This window comes from Filicampus tigris, chromosome 7 (genome assembly GCF_054856515.1).
Source record: "Filicampus tigris isolate MCC_2025a chromosome 7, RoL_Ftig_1.0, whole genome shotgun sequence".
NCBI lineage: Eukaryota > Metazoa > Chordata > Actinopteri > Syngnathiformes > Syngnathidae > Filicampus > Filicampus tigris.
This window is the reverse complement of record NC_141223.1, coordinates 23,955,305-23,967,084: the sequence shown is the minus strand read 5'-3', so window position 1 is coordinate 23,967,084 and position 11,780 is coordinate 23,955,305. Positions and strand designations below refer to the sequence as shown.

The 11,780-nt window shown below is 44.5% G+C and overlaps 2 non-coding genes across 2 annotated transcripts; both read right to left on the bottom strand.

Moving 5' to 3' along the window:
• Positions 1 to 6,870: 6,870 nt before the first annotated feature.
• LOC147145240 (U2 spliceosomal RNA) lies at positions 6,871 to 7,061 on the bottom strand. Its single transcript, XR_015087602.1, has one exon. It is a non-coding gene; the product is annotated as a U2 spliceosomal RNA (small nuclear RNA).
• Positions 7,062 to 8,670: 1,609 nt separating this feature from the next.
• LOC147145239 (U1 spliceosomal RNA) lies at positions 8,671 to 8,834 on the bottom strand. The gene has a single exon (XR_015087679.1). It is a non-coding gene; the product is annotated as a U1 spliceosomal RNA (small nuclear RNA).
• Between the last annotated feature and the right edge of the window lie 2,946 nt (positions 8,835 to 11,780).

The following is an 11,780-nucleotide window of genomic DNA, read 5'->3' as shown; positions in this document are numbered from 1 at the left end:
ACTTTTTATTTTCTACAAGGGATGGCAAAAGAGGAGGCGGGACTGCATCAATTTTTATTAATACTCTTTTATCAAAGGAGATCATTTTTAGCAGCTATTTATCGTTTGAACACCATGCCTTTGTTTTTAGCGGTCCCCCTATTCTCTGCATTACCGTCTATAGACCTCCCCATCATTCCACTTCTTTTATTACAGAATTTTCAGAATTCTTATCCATTTTATATTCCAGTTATAACAGGATATTAATAACTGGCGATTTTAATATACACATGGACAACATCTCGGACCCACTATCCAGAGATTTTTCAAACCTTTTAAACTGCTTGGATTTTAAACAGCACGTCTTGCAGCCAACTCACAACAGAGGACACACCCTGGATTTGGTTATAACCTATGGCTTGTCTGCTGGTGTGTCCTCTGTTGTCGACTTGGCAGTGTCAGACCACTACTGTGTCTATTTTAACATCGCCAGTTTTAACCATCTAGCAGTCCCGGTCAGAACAGTGAAGAAACGCTACCTATCTTCTGAGGTGGCTGCAAATTTTATCGAGATCTTAAAAAACACTCCTGCTGACATTTTACCTGCACCCTGTGATCTTATTGTTGACAATTTTAACCTACATCTTAAATCATCATTAGATTCAGTAGCTCCACTTTTAATTAAAACAACAAAAACAAAGACTCTACCCCCGTGGAGAAACAATGCTATCAAAATATCAAAGAGAAAATGCAGGAGTGCAGAGAGGAGGTGGAGAAAAAGTAAACTTACAGTACACTATGAAATTTTATGCGAACAACTGAAATCCTACAATAAAACAGTAAAACTGGCAAGATCTTCCTATTTCTCAAACCTCATTACAGTCAATAAAAACAACCCCAGGGTTCTCTTCTCCACCTTTGAACTTTTAACTAGTTCTGATTTTAATAAGTCCCCACAGAGACCAACAGATGCTCTCTGTGAGGACTTTGCAGACCACTTCAGAAGTAAAATCGATGACATAAGATCCAGTCTTTTAGCCCGTCAAAACACAAGTTTTAATAAACCCGGACAATCATATTTACATGAGGAAACACTGGAAAGTTTTGCCCTGGTTGATGCAAGGACACTTGTTCGAGTTTTCTCCCAGGTAAACCCAACAACCTGCCTTTTGGATCCAATTCCCACATTTCTTTTTAAGACATTTTATGGATTTTTTGAAGAACAAATTTTAAATATAGTCAATTGCTCTCTTCAGACAGGCGTCTTCCCCGCTGCCTTTAAAACGGCGGTGGTGAAGCCCCTTCTGAAGAAGAGCGGTTCTGACCCGAGCGTTTTTAATAACTACAGACCCGTATCCAACTTACCGTTTTTAAGTAAGATTTTAGAAAAACTGGTTTTCATCCAGTTGAATCATTTTTTAAATACAAATAATATTTTGGAGAAATATCAATCTGGTTTTAGGATGAACCACAGTACGGAGACTGCTCTTTTAAGGATCTTAAATGATATTAGGTGCACTGCAGACGTGAGAAAACTCACAGTCTTGGTGCTACTGGATCTAAGCGCTGCTTTTGATACAGTAGATCACCAAATTTTATTAAATAGACTTAAAAATCTAGTGGGCATCTCTGGTACTGTTTTTGACTGGTTTTATTCCTATCTCACAGACCGATATTTCTTTGTAAGTATGGATACTTGTTCCTCTAAAACTCATGAAATTACATGTGGGGTTCCTCAAGGTTCGATTTTAGGCCCCCTACTTTTTAATCTTTATATGCTTCCCCTCGGGGATGTCATCAGGGGACACGGCATCAGCTTTCACAGCTATGCTGATGACACGCAGCTGTATATTGCCGTGTCTCCTGATGACACAGGACCCATTGATACCCTTTTAAATTGCATTTTAGATATCAAGTCATGGATGGCAGATAATTTCCTACAGCTCAATCAGGACAAGACTGAGGTTTTAGTTATCGGTCCCGAAGGTCAGAGAGAGAAGCTTTTACCAAAACTACACATTTTTAATCCCTCACACTGTGTGAAGAACCTTGGCGTTATTTTTGACTCTGAGCTCAGTTTTATTCCTCATATCTGCTCGAGCGCGTGAGCGTGTGTGTGCGTGTGTGCGTGTGTGTTTGTGAGATGAATGGGACAGTTATGACAAAGAGTATTTTAGTGAAATAAGAGTACTTACCAAATGTTCATGTGTGGATATGAATGTATGCGCGTGCATGTGCGTGCGTGCACGTGCACATGCACGGACGTTCACGCGCACTCAAGACTTTCAGGCTGTGTACGTGTGTCTGCTTACATCAGCCCACAGACTTATACTGTGCAGTGAGAGTTTATGAGTCCCATTCTAAATCATGATTTTTGATGCATTGTAAACCTGATGTGTTTTCGTGCATTTTTCAATGATTACCGAATGAAACTATTGTGTGACGAGTGCACTACGCAGCCAAAGTATAAAATTAGTGTTGAGAGTGTGAACAGCCCTAATCCTCCAGGTGGCGCCAAGATAAGAACCTTCTAATTATGCTGGGGTCATCCCAGTAGCGTTTCTGCTTCCGGGGTGACATTGGCTGCCATTTGCTAAATTTTGCTTTGCCTTTTGCTGTGCCTTTTCAGACGTGTGTAAGTACACGCACATACGTTCACACGCGCCAGCCGTGCACGTGTGCAAAGGAATACGTGCGGTTGTGCTGGAGCTTAGAGGAATTTCACTTTAGGGGTTTGGCGGATGTCTTAACTACTTCATTATTTGTACCAAATTCAAATGATGTGTAGAGAGAGCGAGAGGGAACCAAATGAACATTAGAATTTATTAACAATTGACTATTAATGACAAACAATTGGTTATTAATGAGTTGAGCCCCCGAATTAGTTAAATAATAAAATGTTCTGGCCAACGTTGCCGCGGTTACTGGAGGTTCTCCGCCGGCGAGTGAGCGAGTGCAACTGCTGCCGAACGTCGGGGAGGAGCTCCGCTGTCGGGGGCGGCCGACCGTTGTGACGACGGTGGACTCCGAAGACGCTGCCCAATCCAGCCGAGGCTCACAGCCTGCGCCTGCAGACGTGAAGACGTGCAGTGAGAACTTTAACAAAACGCACTTGTTGACTGAATGGTTCAGGGAATTTTGAAGGAAAAGAAAGCCAAAAATATTTTTTTAATTATATCAACTACAACCACGGCAAAGAGACTGTTGACCACCTGGACTAGTTGTCAGAGTTTGTTGTGATCAGATAGGATGGATAGATAGATAGGATGGATAGATAGATTAATAGAGAGATAGATAGATAGATAGATAGATAGATAGATAGATAGATAGATAGATAGATAGATAGATAGATAGATAGATAGATAGATAGATAGATAGATAGATAGATCGATAGATCGATAGATCGATAGAGAGAGAGAGATAAAGAGATAGATAGATAGATGGATAGATAGATCGATAGAGAGAGAGAGATAAAGAGATAGATAGATAGATGGATAGAAACTATATATGTATGGAAGATAGAGAGAGAGAGATAGATAAAGAGAGAGATAGATAGATAGATGGATAGAAACTATATATGTATGGATTTGTCTGGTGCCACTGAACATTTTGAAAGTGAGAAAATATTCAGAAAAGATTGTGTCCATTTTTTGGTCAAAATACCGCAAGAGGCAGAAGGGTTGAATAGTATCGTTCAGTCAGTACATTACCTAAACCATTAGGAATGAGGTAAAATGAATCTGCAAAAACATTCCCATCATGCCTTGCTTCACTTCTACCAAGAATTCAAAGCGGGAATTGTCCCAGCCCCCATGCTTCACTTCCTGTTTCTTTGTGTGGTCAGGAACATAATTTTACCTGCCACACCAGAGACAATAAAACACTGGACCTTTTCTATGCCAACACCAAGGAGGCATACACATCACTGCCCCTCCCCCCGCTGGGCAAAGCTGATCACAACCTGGTGGCTCTCCAGTCTGTGTACAAACCTCTGGTCCGCAGGCAGCCAGCTGTGACCCGCACGGTTCAGAGATGGTCTGGAGAGGCCGAGGAGGCCTTAAAGGACTGCTTCAGCACAACTGTGTGGGAAGTTTTCAGCGATGCTCACGGGGAAGACATTAGTAGTCTAACGGACACTGTTACAGACTATATAAATTTCTGCATGGAGAACACCATACCCACCAGGACAGTAAGGTGTTTCTCCAACAACAAACCCTGGATCACACCAGACATAAAAGCTCTCCTGAAGGAGAAGAGGAGGGCTTTTGCGTCAGGCAACATAGAGGAGCGGAGGACTGTGCAGCGCCAGCTGAGGAGGAGGATCAGAGAGGGGAAAAGGTCCTACAGGAAGAGGATGGAGGAGCAGCTGCTGCAGAATAACGCCAGGGGAGTCTGGAGGGGCCTGAAGACCATGTCAGGCCACGGACAACCCAAGACCCGGACTGGGGGGGACCTGCAGTGGGCAAATGAGCTAAATCTCTTTTTCAATAGGTTCGATCAGATGCCTGCCTCCACTCCGTCTCTCCTGCTGCAGTCTCCACCTACTCCTCCTGCTGGGCGTGTCACCCCCTCCCCTCTTTTCTCCACAGTCTCCAGCTCCCAGCTACACCAGATAGCCACCACTCCTTCCTGTCCAGCCTTGGCCTTCACAACATCTCAGGTGAGGAACCAGCTGAAGAAGATGAAGGCGAGGAAGGCAGCGGGTCCAGATGGCATCAGCCCCCAGCTCCTCAAATCCTGCGCAGACCAGCTGTGTGGAATTGTCCAGCACATGTTCAACCTGAGCCTGAAGCTGGGCAGGGTCCCCCAGCTATGGAAAACATCCTGCCTGGTCCCGGTGCCAAAGACCCCCCACCCGAAGGAGCTCAACAGCTTCAGACCGGTGGCGCTGACGTCTCACCTGATGAAGACCCTGGAGAGACTGGTCCTTGTCCACCTGCGCCCCCTGGTGAGCTCCTCAATGGACCCACTCCAGTTCGCATACCAGCCTGGCATCAGTGTGGATGATGCCATCATCTACCTCCTCCACACTTCACTCTCCCACCTGGAGAAGGCGGGGAGCACTGTGAGGATCATGTTCTTTGATTTCTCCAGTGCTTTCAACACCATCCAGCCCACCCTACTGGGAGACAAGCTGGAGCGGGCGGGGGTGGCGCACCACCTCACCACATGGATCCAGGACTACCTCACAAACCGGCCACAGTATGTGAGGACACAGGACTGTGTGTCTGATGTGCTCCTCTGCAGCACGGGGGCCCCACAGGGAACTGTCTTGGCTCCCTTCCTGTTCACCCTCTACACCTCGGACTTCAACTACAACACCCCTACCTGTCACCTGCAGAAGTTCTCTGACGACTCTGCGATTGTCGGCCTCATCACAGGCGGAGATGATCGGGAGTACAGAGAACTTACTCAGGGTTTTGTGGACTGGTGCCAGCAGAACCGCCTCCTGATCAATGCGGGGAAATCCAAAGAAATGGTGGTGGATTTCGGTAGGCGCCAGCACTCTTCACCTGCACCAGTGAACATCCGGGGAACAGATGTTGAGAGAGTCTCAACTTACAAGTACCTGGGTGTTCATCTGAACAATAAACTGGACTGGTGCGACAACACAGACGCCCTCTATAGGAAGAGTCAGAGCAGACTCTTCCTCCTCAGGAGACTGAGGTCTTTTGGGGTTCAGGGGACACTCCTCAGGAACTTTTATGACTCGGTGGTTGCATCGGTCATCTTCCAGGGAGTGGTCACCTGGGCAGGCGGCGTCTCGGCCCGGGACAAGAAGCGGCTGGACAAACTGGTCAAGAGGGCCGGCTCTGTCCTGGGCTGCTCCCTGGACTCTGTGGACTCGGTGGGGGACAGGAGGATGTTGGCCAAGCTGTCATCAATGCTGGGCAACCCGGACCACCCCCTCCAGGGCACCCTAACAGCACTCCACAGCACCTTCAGTGACAGACTGTTACACCCTCGCTGTGCAAAGGAGAGATTCCGCCGTTCCTTCTTGCCTGCTGCTGTCAGACTCTTTAACAAGAACATTGTGTAGTCTCTACAAACTGGCGGTCATTAGTGCAATTGTGCAGTCCTGCACCTGAGCTCGTATCGTGCAATACCCAATATTCCCCACTACTGTAATACCGTGCAATACTCAACATTCCCCACTACTGTTAGTCTAGTTTTATTTTTATCCAATGCTGTTCCTTACATTTCACTACAGCACTGCAGCACTGTCACTTAGAGTATTTTTTCCTCTGTACTATGTACAGGCCGAAATGAGTGTTCCTCATATTTTTTATGTAGATGTAGGTTGGTGTGTATACACATGTGTATATACACATGTTACTGCGTATATCTACATAGGTTTGATTCTAAATGTTTGCCGTCAATGTTATACATTAATGGCCACATTATGCCGCCGCCCCTGTGTGACCTATATCTTTGCTACTGTAACAATGAAAATTTCCCCACTGTGGGATCAATAAAGGCATTCTTATTCTTATTCTTATTCTTTACACTGCTGACATCGAGTGGTGTAACAGCATTTTAATAAAATTTGAAGTATGACAAATATCCTTGTTTACTTTAGCTCTTTTTGGAGTAGCGTGGGCAGAGCAAGACAATGTTTTCTTATGGTGGGAAACAAAGGTCTTTCTTGATAAAACTATGACTTTGTATTCTTTTAATTGTTTTTCTATCTTGAAAGGGAAAAAGATTAAAATAAAATACTAAACTATATCCTTCTGAAATGATATCGCAAACTTTCAACATCAGAAGTCTTGCCTTCACTTCTTAGGATACTGCGACATGGGGCATTTGTAATCATGAGTATTGGCTGCAAAGACCGAAACACCACCGTGAAACGTCAGACCAAGTTTAATGCTTGTTGTTAACCAGCAGAGGGGGTGCACCATTCCTGGAGATACTGCAATACCAGGTCGATGCATGGAGTGGACGGAGCAAGCCCCTTTTCCATCTCCCAGTTCCAAAAATCAATTTAATATATAGTCCCCAGATAGGAGACGTATCAGATATTAAACTGATAAGAACAGATACTACACTTGATCTTAGCCAAAAGGCCGAGAAGCGATAACTACATATCGGCACAGGGGTCCACTTCATTCCTGACCGGATGAGCTACAGTGACGGTGACAAACGTCAAATAGCCATAACAAACACATTTACAGCCCAAACAACAACTACACGCATTTTAGGTAATGACTAGTGCAACTGTGTTGTTTTTGCCCGCCTGCAAATGAAACGAAAGCTGAGCAATTGCTGGGTACTTTGGGTTATGTGGCCCAAAGTGTCCAATAGCAAAGCAGCAATACACGTGTCGTGGACATGTCTGGTGGACACTAATTTTGCTTGCGCTGAACCCAATGATAAGTTTAGGGCTGCACGATAAATCGAAATTTAATCGACGTCGAGGTTTGACCTGGCGCAATAATCCAATCGCAAGAAAGTGTCATTTTATATTCAAAAATGTATTTTTTTCCTCCCCTTTGGTGTTTGAGTGATAGACGTATTAGCCAACCAGAATTGTCGATGCTCGGGTTTGAATGGTACTGGCCAATCTATGGGGTCATTATTGAAGCAAAACCATTTACAAATGCGCATTTCAATCCACAAATGTGTCAAAAAAATCATATCCGTAAACACAGTCACAAATGCCTATTGAGCATCCACAAATGCGTATTGAGAGTTTACCAGAGCTGGGCATTAGACCATTTTTTGTCTGTCCGGCCGCGACCCTCCACCCTTGACTTGGGTACCCTTACGGCCGCGACCCCTCGGCCATATTCATAAACATTGTCGGCCCCGTTCCGCCCTCCGACCAAAAAACAAAGCATCCACAATTGACATCTCCGCGGGAGAAATGCTCTAACGGCAGAGGCTTTTTAAAGATCATTAGCTGACTAATTTACAATTTGAACCCGCTGTGGACACGCTTCAATCTCGCCAGTAGTACTTAGCCAACGTGCGTGTGCTTACTTGCATTGCGAGCCCCGGGCTCGATTTATCGTATAATTATTTGGGTCAAACAGCAGCCAGAAGTCGTAGTCAAGTTACTTATTTATCTTCCACACGTCCCCTCCTTCAAAATAAAAGCATTCCAGCAAACCACTATACACAGCTGCTTGGCTATGGCGTATTTCACAATGCGTTAGTCATGTTAATCAATGTGGCATTTGTTTGTGTAAGAAGAGACGTGCAACAACAACGTGCGTTCAAGCGTGTTTGTGTTTCCTTATTTTCACATCACGTAACCCGCGCCTCCCACCTACAACTGGGGCATACTATTACAAGAGGAGGCGGGGGGTGCTGAGGGGCAATACCACAATCCCTATAACATCAGTTGTCGCTCGCGTCGACGCGGGAGTAGAAAGAAGCCTAAAAAGAAGCCTTTCACCGAGTAGGCTGAGATTAAATTCCGCCGCCCCGCGAGCACGTCGCACCCATGAGGGCCGATTAGTGGGCCTGACTAAAAGCCACTTGCTTAGTCCAGCTATTTTTTAAAAATTTGTCAGCCGACACCAACCACCCCCCGGCCCAAAAAATGGGCATCCGGCGGGGCCTGAGGGTCCGTTTGACGAAATGGTTATGCCACAATTACTATCTGACAGATGTATCCTACGATGCGCATCATGAAGAATAAGAAGAAGAAATTGACAGGTGTATTGATTTTGACAAAGTTATCAGGGGATAGCGCGAACGCAGTCCCCCACTACCAGAAATTGTGCAGTCGAGAGTCCCACATTTGGGGAATTCGCAGAGGTCAGCACAGCCAGAGTGCAATGGCTGAGCCTCACCCTGGGTGAACCACCTTCTTGATCATGGTATCTCCCCTGCCAGGTAAGTATGAGTTGTCCTACTCACCAAGGACAACCTCTTTCACACACACAGCTTCTTCAGTCACGGCTCATCTGCGAGACACGTGTCGACACATACGCACACATTCACACTGGATGATGCCTCACTCTTCCACCGGTTTAACCCTCCTGCGGTATTTGACCATTTCTTGGATATTTCAGATCAAAGAATTTTACATCAAAGCCAAAGCATAAAAAAAATAACACGAGGGAGCTGAACTTTCACCCAGATGGTCAGAACATGCCGAAGTTCAAAATGGCACCATGCTGTCATTTTTAAAATGAGTCCTGCATGAGTTAGCTGGTTTCATTGTTTTAACTACGCAGGACGTATTTTGCCATTTTTTGTCCCATTGACTCCCATTATACAGCATGATTTTGGACTTACTGTAAACCTGGTGTGTTTTCGTGCATTTTCAATGAATACCCGATGAGTACATTGTGTGACGGGTCTACTAAACCGTGAAAATCGAAAATTGGAGTTTAGAGTGTTAACAGCCTTAATCCACCATGTGGCGCTAAAGGACAACTAATGATTTTGCTTCGAGATGACGTATGTGCTTGTGGCATGAGTTTGCGTGAGTCGATTTGTTGTGTGTGTGCGTGCGTGCACATACAGGAATATACACTCACGTACACGTGCCTCAGCCGTGCGCGCGTGTGCAAGTGAAAACGCGCGCTCATATTGGAAAATGAAAATGCTGTATGCAAATCTCATTGCTTTCGCTGATGTATGCGCTGTGGGAGTGGCGCTCCATGCATAAAAAGCTGTATTGTGATTGACAAGAAACGTATGTGCATGCGTGCGTGCGCGAGCGCGTGAGCGTGTGTGTGCGTGTGTGCGTGTGTGTTTGTGAGATGAATGGGACAGTTATGACAAAGAGTATTTTAGTGAAATAAGAGTACTTACCAAATGTTCATGTGTGGATATGAATGTATGCGCGTGCATGTGCGTGCGTGCACGTGCACATGCACGGACGTTCACGCGCACTCAAGACTTTCAGGCTGTGTACGTGTGTCTGCTTACATCAGCCCACAGACTTATACTGTGCAGTGAGAGTTTATGAGTCCCATTCTAAATCATGATTTTTGATGCATTGTAAACCTGATGTGTTTTCGTGCATTTTTCAATGATTACCGAATGAAACTATTGTGTGACGAGTGCACTACGCAGCCAAAGTATAAAATTAGTGTTGAGAGTGTGAACAGCCCTAATCCTCCAGGTGGCGCCAAGATAAGAACCTTCTAATTATGCTGGGGTCATCCCAGTAGCGTTTCTGCTTCCGGGGTGACATTGGCTGCCATTTGCTAAATTTTGCTTTGCCTTTTGCTGTGCCTTTTCAGACGTGTGTAAGTACACGCACATACGTTCACACGCGCCAGCCGTGCACGTGTGCAAAGGAATACGTGCGGTTGTGCTGGAGCTTAGAGGAATTTCACTTTAGGGGTTTGGCGGATGTCTTAACTACTTCATTATTTGTACCAAATTCAAATGATGTGTAGAGAGAGCGAGAGGGAACCAAATGAACATTAGAATTTATTAACAATTGACTATTAATGACAAACAATTGGTTATTAATGAGTTGAGCCCCCGAATTAGTTAAATAATAAAATGTTCTGGCCAACGTTGCCGCGGTTACTGGAGGTTCTCCGCCGGCGAGTGAGCGAGTGCAACTGCTGCCGAACGTCGGGGAGGAGCTCCGCTGTCGGGGGCGGCCGACCGTTGTGACGACGGTGGACTCCGAAGACGCTGCCCAATCCAGCCGAGGCTCACAGCCTGCGCCTGCAGACGTGAAGACGTGCAGTGAGAACTTTAACAAAACGCACTTGTTGACTGAATGGTTCAGGGAATTTTGAAGGAAAAGAAAGCCAAAAATATTTTTTTAATTATATCAACTACAACCACGGCAAAGAGACTGTTGACCACCTGGACTAGTTGTCAGAGTTTGTTGTGATCAGATAGGATGGATAGATAGATAGGATGGATAGATAGATTAATAGAGAGATAGATAGATAGATAGATAGATAGATAGATAGATAGATAGATAGATAGATAGATAGATAGATAGATAGATAGATAGATAGATAGATAGATAGATAGATAGATAGATAGATAGATAGATAGATAGATAGATAGATAGATAGATAGAGAGAGAGAGAGATAGATAAAGAGATGAATAGATAGATGGATAGAAACTATATATGTATGGAAGATAGAGAGAGAGAGATAGATAAAGAGAGAGATAGATAGATAGATGGATAGAAACTATATATGTATGGATTTGTCTGGTGCCACTGAACATTTTGAAAGTGAGAAAATATTCAGAAATGATTGTGTCCATTTTTTGGTCAAAATACCGCAAGAGGCAGAAGGGTTGAATAGTATCGTTCAGTCAGTACATTACCTAAACCATTAGGAATGAGGTAAAATGAATCTGCAAAAACATTCCCATCATGCCGTGCTTCACTTCTACCAAGAATTCAAAGCGGGAATTGTCCCAGCCCCCATGCTTCACTTCCTGTTTCTTTGTGTGGTCAGGAACATAAATTTACGCTGCTGACATCGAGTGGTGTAACAGCATTTTAATAAAATTTGAAGTATGACAAATATCCTTGTTTACTTTAGCTCTTTTTGGAGTAGCGTGGGCAGAGCAAGACAATGTTTTCTTATGGTGGGAAACAAAGGTCTTTCTTGATAAAACTATGACTTTGTATTCTTTTAATTGTTTTTCTATCTTGAAAGGGAAAAAGATTAAAATAAAATACTAAACTATATCCTCCTGAAATGATATTGCAAACTTTCAACATCAGAAGTCTTGCCTTCACTTCTTAGGATACTGCGACCTGGGGCATTCGTAATCATGAGTATTGGCTGCAATGACCGAAACACCACCGTGAAACGTCAGACCAAGTTTAATGCTTGTCGTTAACCAGCAG